Below are 8023 nucleotides of genomic sequence, written 5' to 3'. Positions count from 1 at the left end.
ATGGAAGAGGAGAGAGTAGTGGGAGAGAGAGAGCGAAGGTTGCGGCGGCGCATTACCATCTGTGTAGGGGCAGAGTGAGTAGTGTTGGAGGAGAGCGAGAGAGAAAAGGAAACAAAGTAGTGGTCGGAGACATGGAGGGGAGTTGCAGTGAGATTAGTAGAAGAGCAGCATCTAGTAAAGATGAGGTCAAGCGTATTGCCTGCCTTGTGAGTAGGGGGACGGTGAGAGGGTGAGGTCAAAAGAGGAGAGGAGTGGAAAGAAGGAGGCAGAGAGAAATGAGTCAAATGTGGACATAGGGAGGTTGAAATCCCCCAAAAACTGTGAGGGGTGAGCCATCCTCAGGAAAGGAACTTATCAAGGCGTCAAGCTCATTGATGAACTCTCCAAGGGAACCTGGAGGGCGATAGATGACAAGGATATTAAGCTTAAATGGGCTAGTGACTGTGACAGCATGGAATTCAAATGAGGAGATAGACAGGTGGGTTAGGGGAAAAATTGAGAATGTCCACTTGGGAGAGATGAGGATTCCTGTGCCACCACCCCTCTGACCAGATGCTCTCGGGGTATGCGAGAACACATGGTCAGACGAGGAGAGAGCAGTAGGAGTAGCAGTGTTTTCAGTGGTAATCCATGTTTCCGTCAGCGCCAGGAAGTCGAGGGACTGGAGGTTAGCATAGGCGGGGATGAAGTCAGCTTTGTTGGCAGCAGAACGGCAGTTCCAGAGGCTGCCTGAGACCTGGAACTCCAGGTGTGGGGTGCGTGCAGGGACCACCAGGTTAGAGAGGCAGCAGCCACGCGGTGTGAGGCGTTTGTGTAGCCTGTGCAGAGAGGAGAGAACAGGGATAGGCAGAGGCATAGTTGACAGGCTGTAGCAAATGGCTACAATAATGCAGAGGAGATCGGAATGAAATGAACTAAACATCTGGGAGAGGAGAGAGCAGGGCCTCCCTCACCAAAACTTCCACCTCAGAAACTATAATTGTTTCACTGAACCACCCGAACAAAAACTCTCCCAACTTCCACCTTTAGAAATCAGAATTGTTGTGAACCACAGCGGTTCAATGTTTAAAGGGAATAGACTCAACCCACTTTATTCAGCTAGCTAACTATGACACCATAGCTAACTAGCATGCTAGCATCCAATAACACACAGTTTAGCACCAACACTTGGTCACAACAAACCACCAATAGTGTGTTAACACACTAAGCAGATAATTCGTGTCCGTGTCTAGTTCCTTTCATAACGCAGCAATAATTAAACGTTGGCTAGCTTAGCACAAATATATTGTATTTAGCTGCCACAGTACAGCACACAATGGCTACTGTGTTGACTCTGTTCGAAAAAACGGCTAGCTAGCTAGCTTCGTACTACACCCGGCACCGCCGAAGACAATGCCAACCTACAGTTACTACCCACAACAGCCCACGATGCCTAACTATGACACCATAGCTAACTAGCATGCTAGCATCCAATAACACACAGTTTAGCACCAATACTTGGTTACAACAAACTACCAATAGTGTGTTAACACACTAAACAGATCATTCGTGTCCGTGTCTAGTTCCTTTCATAACGCAGCAATAATTAGACGTTGGCTAGCTAGCACAAGTATATTGTATTTAGCTACTACAGTACAGTTAGCTGGTCATGTTGGCTAGCTAGCAATGGCTACTGTGTTGACTTTGTTTGAAGAACGGCTAGCTAGCTAGCTTCGTGCTACACCCGGCACCGCCGAAAAACAGTGCTAACCTACAGTAACTACCCACAACAGCCCACGATGCCTAACTATGACGCCATAGCTAACTAGCATGCTAGCATCCAATAACACACAGTTTAGCGCCAATACTTGGTTACAACAAACTACCAGTAGTGTGTTAACACACTAAACAGATAATTCGTGTCCGTGTCTAGTTCCTTTCATAACGCAGCAAAAATTAAACGTTGGCTAGCTGGCACATTAACATTGGAAACAACTCTCCACCGTTGCTAAACGTTACCAGTAGCTACCCGCTAGCTAGCTAGCCTCGTGCTTCGCCGGGCTCCGCCGTAGACAATACTTACCTACAATAATTACCTACGGAAACCTACAATAACTACCTAAATAACTACCTAAATAAACTACCTACAATACCTAACTACAACTACCTACCTGCGATCTAAATGATCGCAGGTAGGTAGGTACTCGCCAGACAGCCTGATAACCTGGAGGTAGAAGACAGGCCTTACTCGCCAGACAGCCTGATAACCTGGAGGTAGAAGACAGGCCTTACTCGCCAGACATCCTGATAACCTGGAGGTAGAAGACAGGCCTTACTCGCCAGACAGCCTGATAACCTGGAGGTAGAAGACAGGCCTTACTCGCCAGACAGCCTGATAACCTGGAGGTAGAAGACAGGCCTTACTCGCCAGACAGCCTGATAACATGGAGGTAGAAGACAGGCCTTACTCGCCGGACAGCCTGATAACCTGGAGGTAGAAGACAGGCCTTACTCGCCAGACAGCCTGATAACCTGGAGGTAGAAGACAGGCCTTACTCGCCAGACAGCCTGATAACCTGGAGGTAGAAGACAGGCCTTACTCGCCAGACAGCCTGATAACCTGGAGGTAGAAGACAGGCCTTACTCGCCAGACAGCCTGATAACCTGGAGGTAGAAGACAGGCCTTACTCGCCAGACAGCCTGATAACCTGGAGGTAGAAGACAGGCCTTACTCGCCAGACAGCCTGATAACCTGGAGGTAGAAGACAGGCCTTACTCGCCAGACAGCCTGATAACCTGGAGGTAGAAGACAGGCCTTACTCGCCAGACAGCCTGATAACCTGGAGGTAGAAGACAGGCCTTACTCGCCAGACAGCCTGATAACCTGGAGGTAGAAGACAGGCCTTACTCGCCAGACAGCCTGATAACCTGAGGTAGAAGACAGGCCTTACTCGCCAGACAGCCTGATAACCTGGAGGTAGAAGACAGGCCTTACTCGCCAGACAGCCTGATAACCTGGAGGTAGAAGACAGGCCTTACTCGCCAGAGAGCCTGATAACATGGAGGTAGAAGACAGGCCTTACTCGCCAGACAGCCTGATAACCTGGAGGTAGAAGACAGGCCTTACTCGCCAGACAGCCTGATAACCTGGAGGTAGAAGACAGGCCTTACTCGCCAGACAGCCTGATAACCTGGAGGTAGAAGACAGGCCTTACTCGCCAGACAGCCTGATAACCTGGAGGTAGAAGACAGGCCTTACTCGGCCAGACAGCCTGATAACCTGGAGGTAGAAGACAGGCCTTACTCGCCAGACAGCCTGATAACCTGGAGGTAGAAGACAGGCCTTACTCGCCAGACAGCCTGATAACCTGGAGGTAGAAGACAGGCCTTACTCGCCAGACAGCCTGATAACCTGGAGGTAGAAGACAGGCCTTACTCGCCAGACAGCCTGATAACCTGGAGGTAGAAGACAGGCCTTACTCGCCAGACAGCCTGATAACCTGGAGGTAGAAGACAGGCCTTACTCGCCAGACAGCCTGATAACCTGGAGGTAGAAGACAGGCCTTACTCACCAGACAGCCTGATAACCTGGAGGTAGAAGACAGGCCTTACTCACCAGACATCCTGATAACCTAGAGGTAGAAGATAGAAACTAACAGACACTCTAAACAGTCTTCATAAGAGTCCTGCTATTCTACCAAGGACCTACCAAATCTTAGGATACATCCTGTCGCTAGAGTCTAGGGTACAAGCCACACCAACCCTTGGCAGAAGGACACTTCCTAGGGCCCTAGAGGCTAGGGTACAAGCCACACCAACCCTTGGCAGAAGGACACTTCCTAGGGCCCTAGAGGCTAGGGTACAAGCCACACCAACCCTTGGCAGAAGGACACTTCCTAGGGCCCTAGAGGCTAGGGTACAAGCCACGCCAACCCTTGGCAGAAGGATACTTCCTAGGGCCCTAGAGGCTAGGGTACAAGCCACGCCAACCCTTGGCAGAAGGACACTTGATGTTCTCACTCTTCAACCATGTGAACAACACTCGTATGTGTTGAGAAGAACAGTCTATACGGATCCTAATAAAGTAGAGCCACTGTGTGCAGCACTGGTTCCAGTCAGACTAGACCAGGGATGGGGAACCATACAGCTACTGCTGATGTTACGTTTCATAATGTATGGAATGAGACCTGTGTAACAGTGTGTATACAGCTCAGTACCTGTGTAACAGTGTGGATACAGCTCAGTACCTGTGTAACAGTGTGGATACAGCTCAGTACCTGTGTAACAGTGTGTATACAGCTCAGTACCTGTGTAACAGTGTGTATACAGCTCAGTACCTGTGTAACAGTGTGGATACAGCTCAGTACCTGTGTAACAGTGTGTATACAGCTCAGTACCTGTGTAACAGTGTGGATACAGCTCAGTACCTGTGTAACAGTGTGTATACAGCTCAGTACCTGTGTAACAGTGTGGATACAGCTCAGTACCTGTGTAACAGTGTGGATACAGCTCAGTACCTGTGTAACAGTGTGTATACAGCTCAGTACCTGTGTAACAGTGTGTGGATACAGCTCAGTACCTGTGTAACAGTGTGGATACAGCTCAGTACCTGTGTAACAGTGTGTATACAGCTCAGTACCTGTGTAACAGTGTGTATACAGCTCAGTACCTGTGTAACAGTGTGTATACAGCTCAGTACCTGTGTAACAGTGTGTGGATACAGCTCAGTACCTGTGTAACAGTGTGGATACAGCTCAGTACCTGTGTAACAGTGTGTATACAGCTCAGTACCTGTGTAACAGTGTGTATACAGCTCAGTACCTGTGTAACAGTGTGTGTATACAGCTCAGTACCTGTGTAACAGTGTGTATACAGCTCAGTACCTGTGTAACAGTGTGTATACAGCTCAGTACCTGTGTAACAGTGTGGATACAGCTCAGTACCTGTGTAACAGTGTGTATACAGCTCAGTACCTGTGTAACAGTGTGTGTATACAGCTCAGTACCTGTGTAACAGTGTGTGTATACAGCTCAGTACCTGTGTAACAGTGTGTATACAGCTCAGTACCTGTGTAACAGTGTGTGGATACAGCTCAGTACCTGTGTAACAGTGTGTATACAGCTCAGTACCTGTGTAACAGTGTGTATACAGCTCAGTACCTGTGTAACAGTGTGTATACAGCTCAGTACCTGTGTAACAGTGTGTATACAGCTCAGTTCCTGTGTAACAGTGTGTGTATACAGCTCAGTACCTGTGTAACAGTGTGTATACAGCTCAGTACCTGTGTAACAGTGTGTATACAGCTCAGTACCTGTGTAACAGTGTGTATACAGCTCAGTACCTGTGTAACAGTGTGTATACAGCTCAGTACCTGTGTAACAGTGTGGATACAGCTCAGTACCTGTGTAACAGTGTGTATACAGCTCAGTACCTGTGTAACAGTGTGTGTATACAGCTCAGTACCTGTGTAACAGTGTGTGTATACAGCTTAGTACCTGTGTAACAGTGTGTATACAGCTCAGTACCTGTGTAACAGTGTGTGGATACAGCTCAGTACCTGTGTAACAGTGTGTATACAGCTCAGTACCTGTGTAACAGTGTGTATACAGCTCAGTACCTGTGTAACAGTGTGTATACAGCTCAGTACCTGTGTAACAGTGTGTATACAGCTCAGTACCTGTGTAACAGTGTGGATACAGCTCAGTACCTGTGTAACAGTGTGTGGATACAGCTCAGTACCTGTGTAACAGTGTGTATACAGCTCAGTACCTGTGTAACAGTGTGTATACAGCTCAGTACCTGTGTAACAGTGTGTATACAGCTCAGTACCTGTGTAACAGTGTGGATACAGCTCAGTACCTGTGTAACAGTGTGTATACAGATCAGTACCTGTGTAACAGTGTGTATACAGCTCAGTACCTGTGTAACAGTGTGTATACAGCTCAGTACCTGTGTAACAGTGTGTGTATACAGCTCAGTACCTGTGTAACAGTGTGTATACATCTCAGTACCTGTGTAACAGTGTGTATACAGCTCAGTACCTGTGTAACAGTGTGTGGATACAGCTCAGTACCTGTGTAACAGTGTGTATACAGCTCAGTACCTGTGTAACAGTGTGTATACAGCTCAGTACCTGTGTAACAGTGTGTATACAGCTCAGTACCTGTGTAACAGTGTGTATACAGCTCAGTACCTGTGTAACAGTGTGGATACAGCTCAGTACCTGTGTAACAGTGTGTGGATACAGCTCAGTACCTGTGTAACAGTGTGTATACAGCTCAGTACCTGTGTAACAGTGTGTATACAGCTCAGTACCTGTGTAACAGTGTGTATACAGCTCAGTACCTGTGTAACAGTGTGTATACAGCTCAGTACCTGTGTAACAGTGTGTGTATACAGCTCAGTACCTGTGTAACAGTGTGTATACAGCTCAGTACCTGTGTAACAGTGTGTATACAGCTCAGTACCTGTGTAACAGTGTGTATACAGCTCAGTACCTGTGTAACAGTGTGTGTATACAGCTCAGTGCCTGTGTAACAGTGTGTATACAGCTCAGTACCTGTGTAACAGTGTGTGTATACAGCTCAGTACCTGTGTAACAGTGTGTATACAGCTCAGTACCTGTGTAACAGTGTGTATACAGCTCAGTACCTGTGTAACAGTGTGTATACAGCTCAGTACCTGTGTAACAGTGTGTGTATACAGCTCAGTACCTGTGTAACAGTGTGGATACAGCTCAGTACCTGTGTAACAGTGTGTATACAGCTCAGTACCTGTGTAACAGTGTGTGTATACAGCTCAGTACCTGTGTAACAGTGTGTGTATACAGCTCAGTACCTGTCACTGCTCGACTAGATAATTGTATGTGTGGGGTACAGAGATGAGGTAGTCATTCAAAATCATGTTAACCACTATTATTGCACACAGAGTGAGTCCATTCAATTTATTATGTGATTTCTTAAGCAAATGTTTACTCCTGAACTTGTTAAGGCCATAATAAAGGGTTTGAATACTTAAGACATTTCAGCTTTTCATTTTTTATTCATTTGTACACATTTCTAAAAACATAATTCCACTTTGACATTATGGGATATTGTCTGTAGGCCAGGGACCCAAAATCTCAATTTAATATATTTTAAATTCAGGCTGTAACACAACAAAATGTGGAAAATGTAAAGGGGTGTGAACACTTTCTGAAGGCAATGTAATGATCATAATGAATATTCTGTTGAAGTTATTCATTTGTGTTGCCTTTGTTTGTGTGAGAAGTAATGTTATGGTGCAGTGAAGTGTGTGATGTTATGGTGCAGTGAAGTGTGTGATGTTATGGTGCAGTGAAGTGTGTGATGTTATGGTGCAGGGAAGTGTGTGTTGTTATGGTGCAGGGAAGTGTGTGATGTTATGGTGCAGGGAAGTGTGTGGTGTTATGGTGCAGTGAAGTGTGTGATGTTATGGTGCAGGGAAGTGTGTGATGTTATGGTGCAGGGAAGTGTGTGATGTTATGGTGCAGTGAAGTGTGTGGTGTTATGGTGCAATGAGGTGTGGTGTTATGGTGCAGTGAAGTGTGTGGTGTTATGGTGCATTGAAGTGTGTGATGTTATGGTGCAGTGAAGTGTGTGATGTTTGGTGCAGTGAGGTGTGTGATGTTATGGTGCAGTGAAGTGTGTGATGTTATGGTGCAGTGAAGTTGTGTTGCTGAATGTGATGGTGTTATGGTCGAAGTGTGTGGTGTTATGGTGCAGTGAAGTGTGTGATGTTATGGTGCAGTGAAGTGTGTGATGTTATGGTGCAGTGAAGTGTGTGATGTTATGGTGCAGTGAAGTGTGTGATGTTATGGTGCAGGGAAGTGTGTGATGTTATGGTGCAGTGAAGTGTGTGGTGTTATGGTGCATTGAAGTGTGTGATGTTATGGTGCAGTGAAGTGTGTGATGTTATTCAGTGAAGTGTGTGGTGTTGCAGGAAGTGTGTGGTGTTATGGTGCAGTGAAGTGTGTGGTGTTATGGTGCAGGGAAGTGTGTGATGTTATGGTGCAGTGAAGTGTGGT

The sequence above is a fragment of the Coregonus clupeaformis genome, chromosome 14, assembly GCF_020615455.1.
Source record: "Coregonus clupeaformis isolate EN_2021a chromosome 14, ASM2061545v1, whole genome shotgun sequence".
NCBI classification, from domain to species: domain Eukaryota; kingdom Metazoa; phylum Chordata; class Actinopteri; order Salmoniformes; family Salmonidae; genus Coregonus; species Coregonus clupeaformis.
This window is presented reverse-complemented; position numbering follows the sequence as displayed.